Consider the following 13,999-nt stretch of genomic DNA (forward strand, 5'->3'; position numbering starts at 1 on the left):
TTAAGGGTATTTCTGGATGAGATTAGCATTCGAATCAGCAGACTGAATAAAACAAAAAGGTGGAGGAGGAGAGAATTTACTCTCCCTGCCTATCTGAGCGGGGACATTGGTCTTCCGCCCTCTGCCTGGGACTTCCATCAGCGGTAGTGCTGGGTCTCCAGCTTGCCGACGGCAGATTGTGAGACTTCTAACTTATCTGCTACAATTAAATTATGTCCACACTAAAGACGATCTGGATAAGATCTGCAAGAAAGGTTTATCTTTTGGCGCCAAAAGACAGAAAGGTAATATCTTCAGAAAACTGGGCTTCTCTTGGTCATTAAAGATGCACTCTTGCATACGGGGTTGCCAAAAGTGGATGTTAGCAGATATGTTTAGCACATAAAGCACTCAATTATCCAGATACCCATGTGGGAATTAACAGTATATTCTCATTAGACATTTACTGGCATCTGTCTATGGGCAAAAGGATCTACCCACCTCCCACCATTTGTACACAGTGAGCCCGTGTTTCACATACCACAAAAATGAATTTCTGAAATACGACCGACAAAAAGATACACTCTTGCACACAAATAACCTGCATGTCAATAAAGAATATTTTGAAATTAGGAAAGGCAGATGTTAAGAATGACCTTCTTTCTCTGAGTCTCAGCTTTCACATCTGTAAACGGAGATAATACTTGAGGCTTTGTGTATTTGTCAAGCAGCACATCCACTCTGGTTTATCGTGAGAATCAAACGGCTACTACAGATGAAATGCTTTACATTTCACAGAATGCTTGGCACACTTAGCAATATATGTAAGGCACCACTACTTTACTCGTAGTTTATAGAGAAACATACGTACGCAATACACTCAAACATACATGTAACGGGAATAAATCCTGAGAAGTACTACTGGATAGGTAGATAAAGGAATAAAATACCTCTTGATTGCAAAAAGGAAAACAGAAGATAGCAAGGAGGAAAAGACGGGGTAGCTAGTTGCTTACAGGTGTAAGATGGTAAGAAAATATATAGCCCTGGGGCACCTGGGTGGTTCAGTCGGTTAAGCATCTGACTTCAGCTCAGGTCATGATCTCACTGTTTGCAAGTTCAAACTCCGCATCGGCTCACTGCTGTCAGTGCAGAGCCCGCTTCAGATCCTGTGTTTCCCTCTCTCTCTGCCCTCCCCGATCTCAAAAATAAACATTAAAAGAATTGAAAAGAAGAAAATACGTAGTCCGGTAAGGACAAACTCCTCTGTTCTTGAGCAGGGGAGGAAAAGACGTTTCAGTAAACTATGCGGGGTTCACCATATTAGCTAGTCAGAGTACACAGATGCACGGAGTTAACCTTTGTGGAGAATTCAAGCAGTGCTTTAGGGACAGCTGACAACCCTCGCGTCACATAAGTTGTAAAAACAATGGAGCAGTTTGTGTCATCAGTGTGTTTCTCACTATGTTTGGAGGAATTGAGAGTTACTTAGATTCAATCATTCTACCAAAGAAGTCCAGCATTGCTTTGGACTGAACTGTGTCCCCTGAAATTCATATGTTGAAGCCCTAACTCCCCCATGTGATTCAGGTAGGGCCTTAAGGAGGTGATTAAGGTTGAATAAGGTCATCAGGGTGGAGTTTTGTTCCAACGGAACCGGTGCCCTTCTAAGAGAGGAAAAGACACAAGCATTCTCTTTGCCTTACAGGGACACAGCCAGAAGGAAGCTGTCTTTGAGCCAGGAAGCGGTTTCAACAGAATCTGACCATCTTGGCACCCTGAACTTGGACTTGTAAACTCCAGAACTGTGAGAAAAGACCTTTTTTTTCCTTTTTTAAAAAATTTTATTTAAATCCAACTTAGTTAGCATATAGTGTAATAATGGTTTTAGGAGTAGAGTTGAGTGAGTCATCACTTACATATAACACCCAGCGCTCATCACAAAAGTGCCGTCCTTAACACCCATTAGCCATCTAGCCCATCCCCCCACCCAACACCCCTCCAGCCAGCAACCGTCAGTTCTCTGTATTGAAGAGTCTTGTGGTTTGCCTCCCTCTCTGTTTTTATCTTATTTTTTCTGAAGCCTCCCATTCTATGGTATTTTGTTATGCTAGCCCGAGCTGATTAATACAAACCTAATTAACAAAACGAAGCAGATTTTGTCAGTGTAAGATCTGGTATTTCTGGCAATTCATCACTAAATGTCCTGAGGGGGTAAATTCATAGATTAAATGACTTACCATTTGCATAAAGTATGCAACAGAATAACTAAGTCAATGCTTCCATCTAGTTTGAGAGTCTCAGCTCATAATCATATTATAATTTTACCTTTTTTATGGTTTAACTATGGCTATTTACATACTGAAACCCACTGCTGAACTCATATTAATAATAACATATCAATAATAAATCTGCTACCTTTTACTTATTATGATGTGCTTCTGTGCGTAGGAAGTTCCATTACCTAGAAAATACTGGACACAACTCTTGCTCTTTAGAAACACCCAAGCAAGGGAAGCAAGTGTTAAGTGTGAGGGGATTGGGTAATAGAACCACAGGAAACACAACCATCCTGGAGCTGGTGGTTAATTCGCATCAGTTTCAAAGTACAGATCGTAACCCTAACTGTGGCCCGTTGCCTCACAAAACAGAACTAAGAACTGTGTAAGGATTACTGAAATTCTAAAATGCTAAAGGAGTAATTCATTGAAAACGTGGATACAAAAGAGCCAGGGTGTTTGGTGGGGGGGGGGGGGGTGGCGGTAAAAAGGAGTGGGGAGAGCGTTCTGGACACAGAAGTGAGATGCTGTTATTTCAGTGGTGCTATCCATGAAGCAGTCACAAACAAGGATCTGTAAGTCCCAGGACTAACCTGGCTGGAAAAGTAGTCCTGGAAGTCATCATGTATTCATTCAGCAAATATCAAGCATCTAACTTGCAGGGTGACCAACCATTTCGGTTTGCTCATGACTGTCCCAGTTTGAGAAGTGAAAGTCCCAGGCAAGCTGAGACCATTGGTGACACGTAGGCGCTCATGGTCCTTGCTCCTTTGAGCTTTTAAAGAGAGCACTCTGCTATCTCTATGAATTAGGTACTTTAAGGGCGAATTACAGAGTGGAAAGAGAACAGGGCTGAGGACCACCACGTTTGAGTGTGGGCACAGGGCAGGAGGAGGAAGAGTGGAACAGCGTCACAGAAGTCCAGAGGGAAGGGAATGATGCTGCTGAAAACATTCATACAGAGTTCTCATAAAGCCATGGGAAAATGCATAAAGGACATGAACTGGTAATTCATAGAGGCAGAAAAGCAAGGGCCAGTGAGCATGAGAGAGAACAGTGCTCAACTCTAGCTTCATTAATGATCACAGAACTGTAAACGCGAACACACATGATTAAGGCTTTTTGCTAATCAAACTAATACCTAATAGTGCAGAGGCAGAAGGAAACAGGCACTCTGACACAGAGAACCAGTACAAACGGGTATAACCCTGCTGAGAATGTAATCTGGCAGTAGGTAGAAGATTCTACTTTTAGAAATCCATTCTACTCTGCATAAAGATTTGTTTACTAAGATGTTCAGCAATTTTTAGCTTCTATTTTGGTTTTATTCTAGAAATATTAAATATACCAGTGATTGTGTAAACAAGAAAACAGAAACCAATTGCCCATCAAAATCAATTCACCTAAGGTGTGGGACAGAATTCTGCTTGAGTTTCTATTTTTCTAACTCTGAGAATTTAAAAACTAGAGAAACACAAAACATAAAATAAACAACTATGCCTCCACAGCCTAGCTTGGCCACTCAACATTTGGTCATATTTTCAAGCGACTTTTAAAAATAGGCTTTTCCGGGGCGCCTGGGTGGCGCAGTCGGTTAAGCGTCCGACTTCAGCCAGGTCACGATCTCGCGGTCCGTGAGTTCGAGCCCCGCGTCAGGCTCTGGGCTGATGGCTCGGAGCCTGGAGCCTGTTTCCGATTCTGTGTCTCCCTCTCTCTCTGCCCCTCCCCCGTTCATGCTCTGTCTCTCTCTGTCCCAAAAATAAATAAAAAACGTTGAAAAAAAAAATTAAAAAAAATAAAAATAGGCTTTTCCTACTGATGAATAGACTCTTCCATTTTTTTTAAATACAAATAATACCATACTAAATATCCTACCATTAAGTTAGTAGATACTGAGGGCATTATGTTCATGGAAATGACATCCGTTTATATTTAACATATCGAAAGTCCCACACTCAGACCAGATTGCTACCTTCATCCTTAAAAATGTGGATTCCAGGGGTGCCTGGGTGGCTCAGTCGGTCAAGTGTCTGATTCTTGATCTTGGCTCAGGTCGTGATCTCACGGTTTGTGGGATGAAGCTCCGTGTTGGGCTTTGTGCTGACAGAGCAGAACCTGCTTGGGATCCTTGGTCTCCCTCTCTCTCTGCCCCTCCCCTGCTTGCACTTGCCTCTGCCCTCTCTAAATATAGTTACATAGATAGATGAATGAATGGAGTCCAGTCATGTTTTAGTGCCTGTGGAGCCTGGTTCTTGCAGCCATTGTCCAGCTGGCTGGGTCTGTATCCCGGCTTGGATACATCGCACAGCGCCTCGTCCACAGGGGGCTCTCCCTTCTCTTCCTGCTGCCCTGCAAGGGTCAGCCCCGGTCAATGTGTCTAAGGTTCTTTCAGAACTGCCCATCCGTGTGCAGATCCTGTGAGGCTTTTCAGCACCGCTTTGAAAGCCTTCCCAAAAGAGCTGAATTGCCGATGCATGCCTCTGGTCCACAGTTCCAAGCAAAGTTTCTTCTTTTGAACTGGGGTTAGAGAAGAGAGGCCTAGAAGGAAGCCTGGCATCTGCACCATGGGCCTGAGGGCTGGACAGAAGGAAAGCTGGCTTGAGTGTTAACTGTCTAAATGGCAGCATTATTAACGGGTACCCATTAATAAAGAAGGCCTGGGCTCATGAAGGTCTATGGCGACTTACAAGTGTCCCCCTCAGTATTTGCCTAATTCGTAACTGGTGTTTTACATTTCGAGGTTCTTGTAATATCTTGCATAATAATCTCTCCTCTTAGATGGTAGTAAATTGAGCCAGTATTCTCTTTTTGTTGACCCGGTATTTTCAAATGCATTTAAGTGGTTTTCAGTACAAGGAATGCACATTTGAATATTATCCTCTTTCTTTCCTGATGGAAAATATGGAGTTAAACATGGAATTATTTATGGCCATCCATATTTCCTAGGCTCTAGCAACTGGTGATAAACTAGAGTCAAAATTATTGCCACAAAATAGGATTGACCTGGCTTTCTTTTTTTTTTTTTTTTTTTTTTTAAAAAGACACATTTATTCAGCGTCATGATCAGACTATTACATTTAGCAATCAACAGCATGGGTGCAAAAAAAAAAAAATCTACATTAAAACCCTTTGTTGGAATGCTTTACACTTTCCACAGAACAGAAACTAAAATAACCTGTTATACAATTAGTCACAAATACAGTCCTCGAGTTTTTTGCCCATACACATGAGTATTGTCTAAAACATGTCTTCTTTGTAGCAGCTAGGCCCTGCCACCACTGTGCTTGGCTGAGTTCACAACTCTGTTGTAACCTGTAGCTTCCCTGTCACTTCTCTGGCTCTCCTCTCCTGCTAAGCTTTGTTTCCTGGCAGTAATTAAAACCTTCTGCCACTGCCATAGCTACTGCTGCTGCTGGAACCGCCATAGCCACCTTGGTTTCGTGGTTTGGCAAAATATTGGCCTCCACCACCATAGGGGCCAGAGCTTCTGCCTCCAAAATTTCCTCCTTTCATGGGTCCAAAATTTGAAGATTGATTGTTGTAATTGCCAAAATCATTATAGCTTCCACCACCTCCAAAGTTGCTTCCATGGTTACCAAATCCGTTATAGCCATCCCCACTGCCACCATATCCACCACCACCTCGACTGCCGCCAAAGCCACCTCGCCCACTGAAGTTTCCTCCACGGCCAAAGTTGTCATTCCCACCAAAACCACCTCCACGACCACCACCGAAGTTCCCAGAACCACTTCGACCTCTTTGGCTGGAAGAAGCACTAGCCATCTCTTGCTTAGATAAAGCTTTCCTTACTTCACAGTTGTGGCCGTTCACAGTATGGTATTTTTTTTTTTTTTAATTTTTTTTTTTTCAACGTTTATTTATTTTTTGGGACAGAGAGAGACAGAGCATGAACGGGGGAGGGGCAGAGAGAGAGGGAGACACAGAATTGGAAACAGGCTCCAGGCTCTGAGCCATCAGCCCAGAGCCCGACGCGGGGCTCGAACTCACGGACCGCAAGATCGTGACCTGGCTGAAGTTGGACGCTTAACCGACTGCGCCACCCAGGCGCCCCATCACAGTATGGTATTTTTGAATGACAATCTTGTCTACAGAGTCATGGTCATCAAAGGTCACAAAAGCAAAGCCTCTCTTTTTGCCACTGCCTCGGTCAGTCATGATTTCAATCACTTCAATTTTCCCATACTGTTCAAAATAATCTCTTAGATGATGTTCTTCAGTGTCTTCTTTAATGTCACCGACAAAAATCTTTTTCACAGTTAAGTGGGCACCAGGTCTTTGAGAATCTTCTCTCGAGACAGCCCTCTTTGGTTCCACAACTCTTCCATCCACCTTGTGTGGCCTTGCATTCATGGCTGCATCCACCTCTTCCACAGTGGCATAGGTGACAAACCCAAAGCCTCTGGAGCGCTTGGTGTTTGGATCTCTCATTACCACACAGTCCGTAAGCGTTCCCCATTGCTCAAAATGGCTCCTCAGACTCTCATCGGTTGTTTCAAAGCTCAAACCTCCAATGAAAAGCTTCCGCAGCTGTTCAGGCTCTTTGGGAGACTCTGACTTAGACATGACGGCGGTGGGAGGGGAGACTTTCACGATGCTTACTCGGCGGCGTCCACGGGCAGAAAGGAGTAATCTCTGACCTGGCTTTCTATCTACCCTCCGTGGAGCTCAGAATCCTTAGTTCCTCCACAAGAGATCTGGGAGACTCGGGCAGGGGGGATTTCAGATTTGCCCTGGGGTTTAGTGGTCATGCTACTCTGCCATTTTGCCTTTGCAAAGCCTTCCAGTGTCTCCAGAAGCAGTGGGAAAGAGCAACAGCTGGGTTGTGGGGGCCGAATCAACACTGCTATGGCAGCCAGTACCCACCATGGACCATAATGCTAGAGCCGATGCCTGAAGACCTTCATGCCAAGGGTACTGGTGACTGATGTCAAAGCAGGTGTTAAAGAGCAGGTGTCCCTCTCTCCTCCCATCCCCCACAGATGCCAGTGTTGCTGTCTGTGGTCACTGCAGATGCCTGAGCTCCTGCCATCCTGAGTTCTTCGCTGTCCACAGCTCCATTTGCTCTGACCATCCTCTTTTCTCCTTTCCCAATCTTAGGACGTGGGCTGTACTTAGACCCACCCCTCCTTTCCATGATGGCCTTTTTCCCTGGGACCAAACTCCTACGTCTGGTTTTACCTTCCTGGATGAGAAATATCTGGAAGCTTTTCGATGTAACCATTTTTGAAGGGACCCTCCACCATTCCTCTCATCGCTGCTAACTTGTTTGAATTCTCGAGTCAAGGCAGTTTCTTAGACTCATTCTAGGGTTCGTCTTCCAGTAATGTCAGTGATTGTGCCAATTGTACAGTAACTGATTCATCCAGCACCACTAGCTCTTCCACATGAGAGGGAGAAATACGAACCAATCACATGCCATTAACTCATCTGATCCTTGTAACACCACTGTGAATTCTTCCATGTTGAAGCTGAGAAACTGGAAAACCAGAAAGGTCAAGTAACTTGCCTAAGATCCCACAGCTGGTTAAAGATGGAGTTCAACTCTGAGCCCACGTCTTCCTAATGCAAGTCCGTAATCTTTCTACCGTATCATGCTTTCTTCAGGGAGACTTCCAAATGGCTAGTTTATCCCTTAGGCATCTTAAAAACTCTTTAAAATAAATTTCAATAGGAAAAAAAAAGTCTCAGCTGTATTTTATACTTTTATTTCACCTTGATGTAGATCTTAAACAGAAGACAATGGGTGCAATTTAACTTTTATTGATGAGGTGGTACTGAGAGTGGTTAAGAACACAGTCTCCTGCTGTGTGACCTCAGGGAAGTTACTTAGCCTCTCTGTGCTCCAGTTTCTTTATCTGTAAACTGTAGATGACAACAGTGCCAATCTCCATGGGTTGCCATGTGGATTAAGAGTATTAATTTTTTTTGGGGCGCCTGGGTGGCGCAGTCGGTTAAGCATCCGACTTCAGCCAGGTCACGATCTCGCGGTCCGTGGGTTCGAGCCCCGCATCAGGCTCTGGGCTGATGGCTCGGAGCCTGGAGCCTGTTTCCAATTCTGTGTCTCCCTCTCTCTCTGCCCCTCCCCCGTTCATGCTCTGTCTCTCTCTGTCCCAAAAAAAAAATAAATAAACGTTGAAAAAAAAAAAAAATTTAAAAAAGAGTATTAATTTTTTTTTTAATTTTTTTTTCAACATTTATTTATTTTTGCGACAGTGAGAGACAGAGCATGAACGGGGGAGGGGCAGAGAGAGAGGGAGACACAGAATCGGAAACAGGCTCCAGGCTCTGAGCCATCAGCCCAGAGCCTGACGCGGGGCTCGAACTCACGGACCGCGAGATCGTGACCTGGCTGAAGTCGGACGCTTAACCGACTGCGCCACCCAGGCGCCCCAAGAGTATTAATTTAAGGGAATTAGAAGGGTAACTGATCATAAGCATAAATGCTCAGTCAAGGCTACATTTTAATTGATGAACCAGTCAATAACCTATCACTGTGTACTACGTTGATCAAATTCTTTTATACATTTTTATTCTGTAAATGTCAGGCTGTGAGCTGTCATTTTTCCAGCTGTCACAATACCCATTTCCAGCAGACTTCCTTTACTCGATCTAATGGGGAATGAGAAACTGTACCAGCCAACCTTTTATAGAACTGTATATTAAAGTGCGTCTGAATGACATTTGAAGAAGACAGATTATTGGTGGCTTTGGTATAGTTTCATTACAGCTACTTCTGGAGCATAAAGCTAATTTATCTTTATTTTGGAGTGTCAGATTTTTATTTTTTGAAGTGTTGAGGCCACTGAAAGACTGATCTCCAGATGAGAAAAATGTAATTCTCTATAATGTGAAGAAGTACAGTGCGGGCACCGGTCATTTACAAATAAACCTTATAAAGACTTTGACACATCCCCCAAAGTAGAGAGGCCAATAAGATGAGCCCACAAACCTATTTCAAGGTTCAATCATTACCAACACTTTGATAATCTTGTTTTATCCATCTTGGCAATCCCATCATTTTATCAAACGGAAACAAAACAAAAAACCCTCAGCATGTATTTTTAACTTGCAGAAAGTTTTAAATGTCATCATGGTGCTGTTATTATCCTCCAAAGAATGAAGTATAATTTATTAATGCCTCCTCCAGCCCATATTTAGATTTCCCCAGTTGTTTCAAAACCTTTTTGTAGTCGCAGGTTTTGAAAATCGAGATCTGAATACAGCCCATATATTGCATTGGGTTTGCATGCCTTTTAAATTTATCTAATTCTGTAATAGCTGCCCTCTCTCAGGCAGGTCATTGGTTGGTTGAGTAGCAGGTTATTTGTCCCATAGACCGGTTTTCGAAGTGCGGGCCCTGGACAAGTGGCTTCAGCAACCCCTGGGAACGCGGTAGCAATGCTAATTCTGTTCCCAGGCCCCATCCATCCCGAGGCAGAAACTCCGGGAATGCAGCTTAGCCGTTTGCTTTAACAAGCCCTCCGGGATCTTGATGTGGGCTAGTCAACAACAGTGGTTGGTAGGAGATTTGGCTGATTGCCACCTCTTGTTGCCATTTATCTCTAATTAGCCTTCATATTTCCAATCAGCTGGCAATTAGATTTAGAACCTTGATTATAGTCAGGTTCAATCTTTTTTTTTTTTTTCCACTGATCATGCTGTGCTTTCCTGCTGCATCAATCATGAGGCTCGCAAGACCTCTGACCCAGCGTGAGTAGAGTAGCACTGAGACTACCAGAGCCTGTGTGGCGCCTGCCTGATGCCTGCTTTCCTGAATAATCGTATCAACCATTGAGAAGTGTCGTCTAGACTTACTATTTCCTTTGGGATGGTGAGATGATGTCTAGTGTCTGTCCTGTGTTTATGAATCACTTTCAGCCCTTTGTTGTTGTTGCTTACTTGGGACTATGACCACCTCCATGGCTCAGTTACAGTTTAAAAGCATCAGGAATTAACGTAACTTGTTGTTTGCAGATTTAAAAAAAATCATGACTTTTTGGATGACTCTTAGGACAATCCATCGCAGACCCCTGATTTGCATTTGCTCAGAAACCACTCAATTAGTGAAGAAATGATGACAACGTAACAGTTTTGAACATGGGCTCTGGTTTTGAGTCAGTTACAGTCTGCGTATCTGTGCACAGCCACATGTGCTGCTCAAGCAAAATGTGGTACTGAGACCAGTGTTTGGATGCCTCAGTACCCTGTACGCCGTGATGCCAATATCACCTGTTCCTACCTGCCTGATAAGAATTTTAAGATCTCCTGAGGTAATGCCAGAGTACTTTGGGTGAAATCATAAATATGTGACTCTTAGATCTGACTCATTTAACCTATGAGACAGAGCAACATTTCTCAAACCGTTTTTGACAGAGACCTACAGAAAGAAACAGTTTTATATTACGACCCTGTTCTCTCCCTCTCTCTTACACACATACTTTGGAAGTGGAACCATCTGTGTCCACCCCAGACCTATGGAATCAGAAACGGAGAACATCTCCGGTAATCTGTTTCATCAAATAATTACATTACATGCAATGCATCCCGACGCTTTCTATTTCATTCCAGTTCTATTTTATCCCACTCTATGAAAGATTGCTGGTGGTAACCTGCTATATTAGAAACTAGATTAGAATGATTTCCTGGCCCACTCTTAGATAATAACCCACATTTAAAAAGAAAATGTGTAATCCTTTAAAGAAAAACCTCTTCTCCTCCATAGTTCTAAACTCCTCTTCCCCAAGATTGCTTCATTCTTCTTTGGTTGTCTATTGAATAGAAGTGTCCCTGATCTCAGGCACACACAGTAAGGTGGTGCTGCTAATAAAAGAGAAAAGCAAAAAATGAATTCACAGGTGGGTGCCATTTATTTGAACTAGAGTCACAAGGGAAGGTTTTATGCCGAGGATAAAACTTTATTCATTTATTCATAAATGAACAGGAAGGCACAATGAGTGAAGGACAAGATTCTTTCCCTGGTTATAGGCCAGATGGGAAAGAAAACAAGACAGGAGACAGGAAGGGACAGCATGGTTGGGTCGGTCAGGACTCACAGACCTCAGAGAAGATTGAACTAATGAGAGGTTGACTGTGGATGAGGAAGGAAGCAGAACTTGAACGAGTCCCTGCTAGACAAAAAAGGCCAAATTGGGGTGAGGGTGGGGAAATACCTTCTAGATGCTTGCAGCTATAAATGAGACAACTAGAAGCCTGGCAACAATAACAGCAAAGCTTTTATTTCTATCAATAAGAACAGCAATTACTATGAAGTTATGAGTTCGGTATTATTATTCTCAAGGTTGAGAAAGTCTGATGAACGTGGTCACAGAGCAAGTGTGGGACAGAATAAGGATCTGAGCTCAGGTCTACAGAACTCTCAAGTTCACAGTCCTGTCCTTGTGTTCTGTAGTATGACTGGGACAGAACTCCCATTAAGAGCCAGCACATGGTGGGATGTGATGACATTTAAGGGATGGGTAGTTCAAGTGTGGATTGGCTGCGGAATGTGGGCCTAATTCTACAGGTCTCTGATTACTATGACTTGATCAGCTATGAGAGGTCAAATATCACTGAAAAGGAATTACTAAAGTTGGTGAATGAAATATCATTTGGTCTACTAACAGAAACGTTCTTACTGATTTCCAATCTGGTGTACATTCCTGAATGGGACTAGAGGGGCAGAGTACCACAAATTGCCCATGACCTGAAGCCAATGTCTTTTACACCACAGGTCATAACCATACCTGGGTCTGCTCCCGGGAGGGCTGCATAGACGTAAACCCCATCTTGAAGTGTATATATTAGAAAAACAAGTGGAGAGTTGCTGTTGTAGGGTGTCAAAGATCTATGCATTTTAGCTTTGCCTTAGAGAGGATGTGAGCTTTGCATTGGGTCTGAAGGTGCCTCAACCTAAGGGAGGTCTTCTCCACTGGGCAAAATGGATCTGACTCCCAGGAGTTTCCTCGTGGACCAGACCCACTGAAACTCTTACAGTTGGGTAGATTGCCTGGTGCCCCAGATTCTGCAGGAGTAGACTGATGGGAGTCATTCTAGTCTCTGCTCAGATGTCACTCCCTCAGCTAAAGCTGCTCTATCCATTTGTGTTACATTAGCCTTTCAAGTACCCACTACACCTTGCCATATCATTTCTCATGGTGCCTTACCTTTTGAAAACGCCTTTAGTTTCTTGTTCATTATAGTTTCTCTGTTATAAGCTCCGAGAACGCAGCATCCTTATCTGTCTTGCTCATTACCATATTCTCATGCCTAGAATAGGGTCTGGCATATAACAGAAGTTCAGGAAATCTCGGTGGGTGATTAGAAGGCAGCTCCTGAGAGTAGTGCGCTGTGGTTTTGCAGTCTTCCTAGTGCTTTTTTTCCAGTAGACTTTGTTGTTGGTGATTCCACGGAAAGATCAGGAAGAAGTCAACAGCCTAATCCTTTCTCCCAGGGGGCTAACTGACTTGGGTTGAGACCTTTTACCATCAAGAAATCCTCCTTGGGGCACCTGGGTGGCTCAGCTGGTTGAGTGTCCGATTTCAGCTCAGGTCACGATCTCATGGTTCGTGGGTTCGAGCTCCGTGTCGGGCTCTGTGCTGACAGCTCGGAGCCTGGATCCTGCTTCGGATTCTGTGTCTCCATCTCTCTCTGCCCCTCCCCTGCTCACACTCTGGCTCTCTCAAAAATAAACATTAAAAAAAAAAAAATCCTCATGGCGTTTAAAGTGGATTTGCTTATGCTGTGAAAATGGTTCATCAAAGTTAATAACCAGTAGGTTTTGTATAACAGCAGCTGACAAAAGGTAATGGTAATGGCTAATAATCTTAGACTTGGTAGAAACCTTAGGGAGAGTGTAGTTCCAACTCTTCACTTTACAGATAAGGAAACTGAATCTTTCCAAAAGTTGAAATGACATGCCAGAACCTAGGCAGCCGGATTAGCAGACAGAGCTGAGAGCAGAGCTTAGAATCTCCAATCCCGGCCTTACCTTCCTTCCACTTTACACAGAACTTCCCTAACGCTTTCTTGAAATGAGAATTTAACTGATTACAATAGATGCATATTCTAGATAGGGGTGGAATACATTGCATTACTTTGAAGTAATATTGCAAAGGAAGAAAATGTCTGATTCAAAATAAGCTGACATTCTTCTCTATAATACTTCCGTATTACGTCCCTGTGATTAACAGCACACAATTGAATTCAGCGCTTAAACATCTAAATTATGGTAAAACCCCACGTTTCTCAATGGGGAAGTTAAAAAAAAAATGCAAAGGACCTTGTTCCTGATCTCGGGCATAGACAACCCCAATGGAAGGCTGTGTTGTAACAGAAGTATAAAATGTGTACGGAGGTGGGTGTCCTAGGTTTGCACTAGAAGCACACCAAGGAGAAGAATTTCAACAAGCACAGAGAAGACACTGCAGATGGGGAAAAGGCAAGGGGTCTGAAGGTGGGCAGCTCGGAGAACTGCAGGTTGCCTTATGAGGCTGGAAAAGGAGGTGTGGAAGACAGTTGTTCTGGAATGGAAAACCAAGCACTCGGAGGTGGATTGTGGAGAACCTGGAGATTCCTTAAGAATTTTTTTTTTTTTTTTTTTGGATACCATGGAGTTTTTGAAGAGGGGACTAACATAATCACATCCACCTTGTAACAATCAAGTAATTATGGTGTAAAATGCTGAGAAAAAGAAGCCACCACTGGAGGGACTAGTTAAGGGT

General features: G+C 43.4%; 1 protein-coding gene and 1 pseudogene across 2 annotated transcripts in view; both read right to left on the reverse strand.

Annotated features, from left to right (window-relative positions):
* NWD2 (NACHT and WD repeat domain containing 2) overlaps positions 1 to 13,999 on the reverse strand; it is a 184,890-nt gene that overhangs the window by 32,266 nt on the left and 138,625 nt on the right. The gene's annotated exons all lie outside the window — the stretch shown is intronic.
* LOC147582048 (heterogeneous nuclear ribonucleoprotein A1-like) lies at positions 5,316 to 6,905 on the reverse strand (annotated as a pseudogene).

This window comes from Puma concolor, chromosome B1 (genome assembly GCF_028749965.1).
Source record: "Puma concolor isolate L17-30 chromosome B1, mPumCon1.1.hap2, whole genome shotgun sequence".
Lineage (NCBI taxonomy): Eukaryota > Metazoa > Chordata > Mammalia > Carnivora > Felidae > Puma > Puma concolor.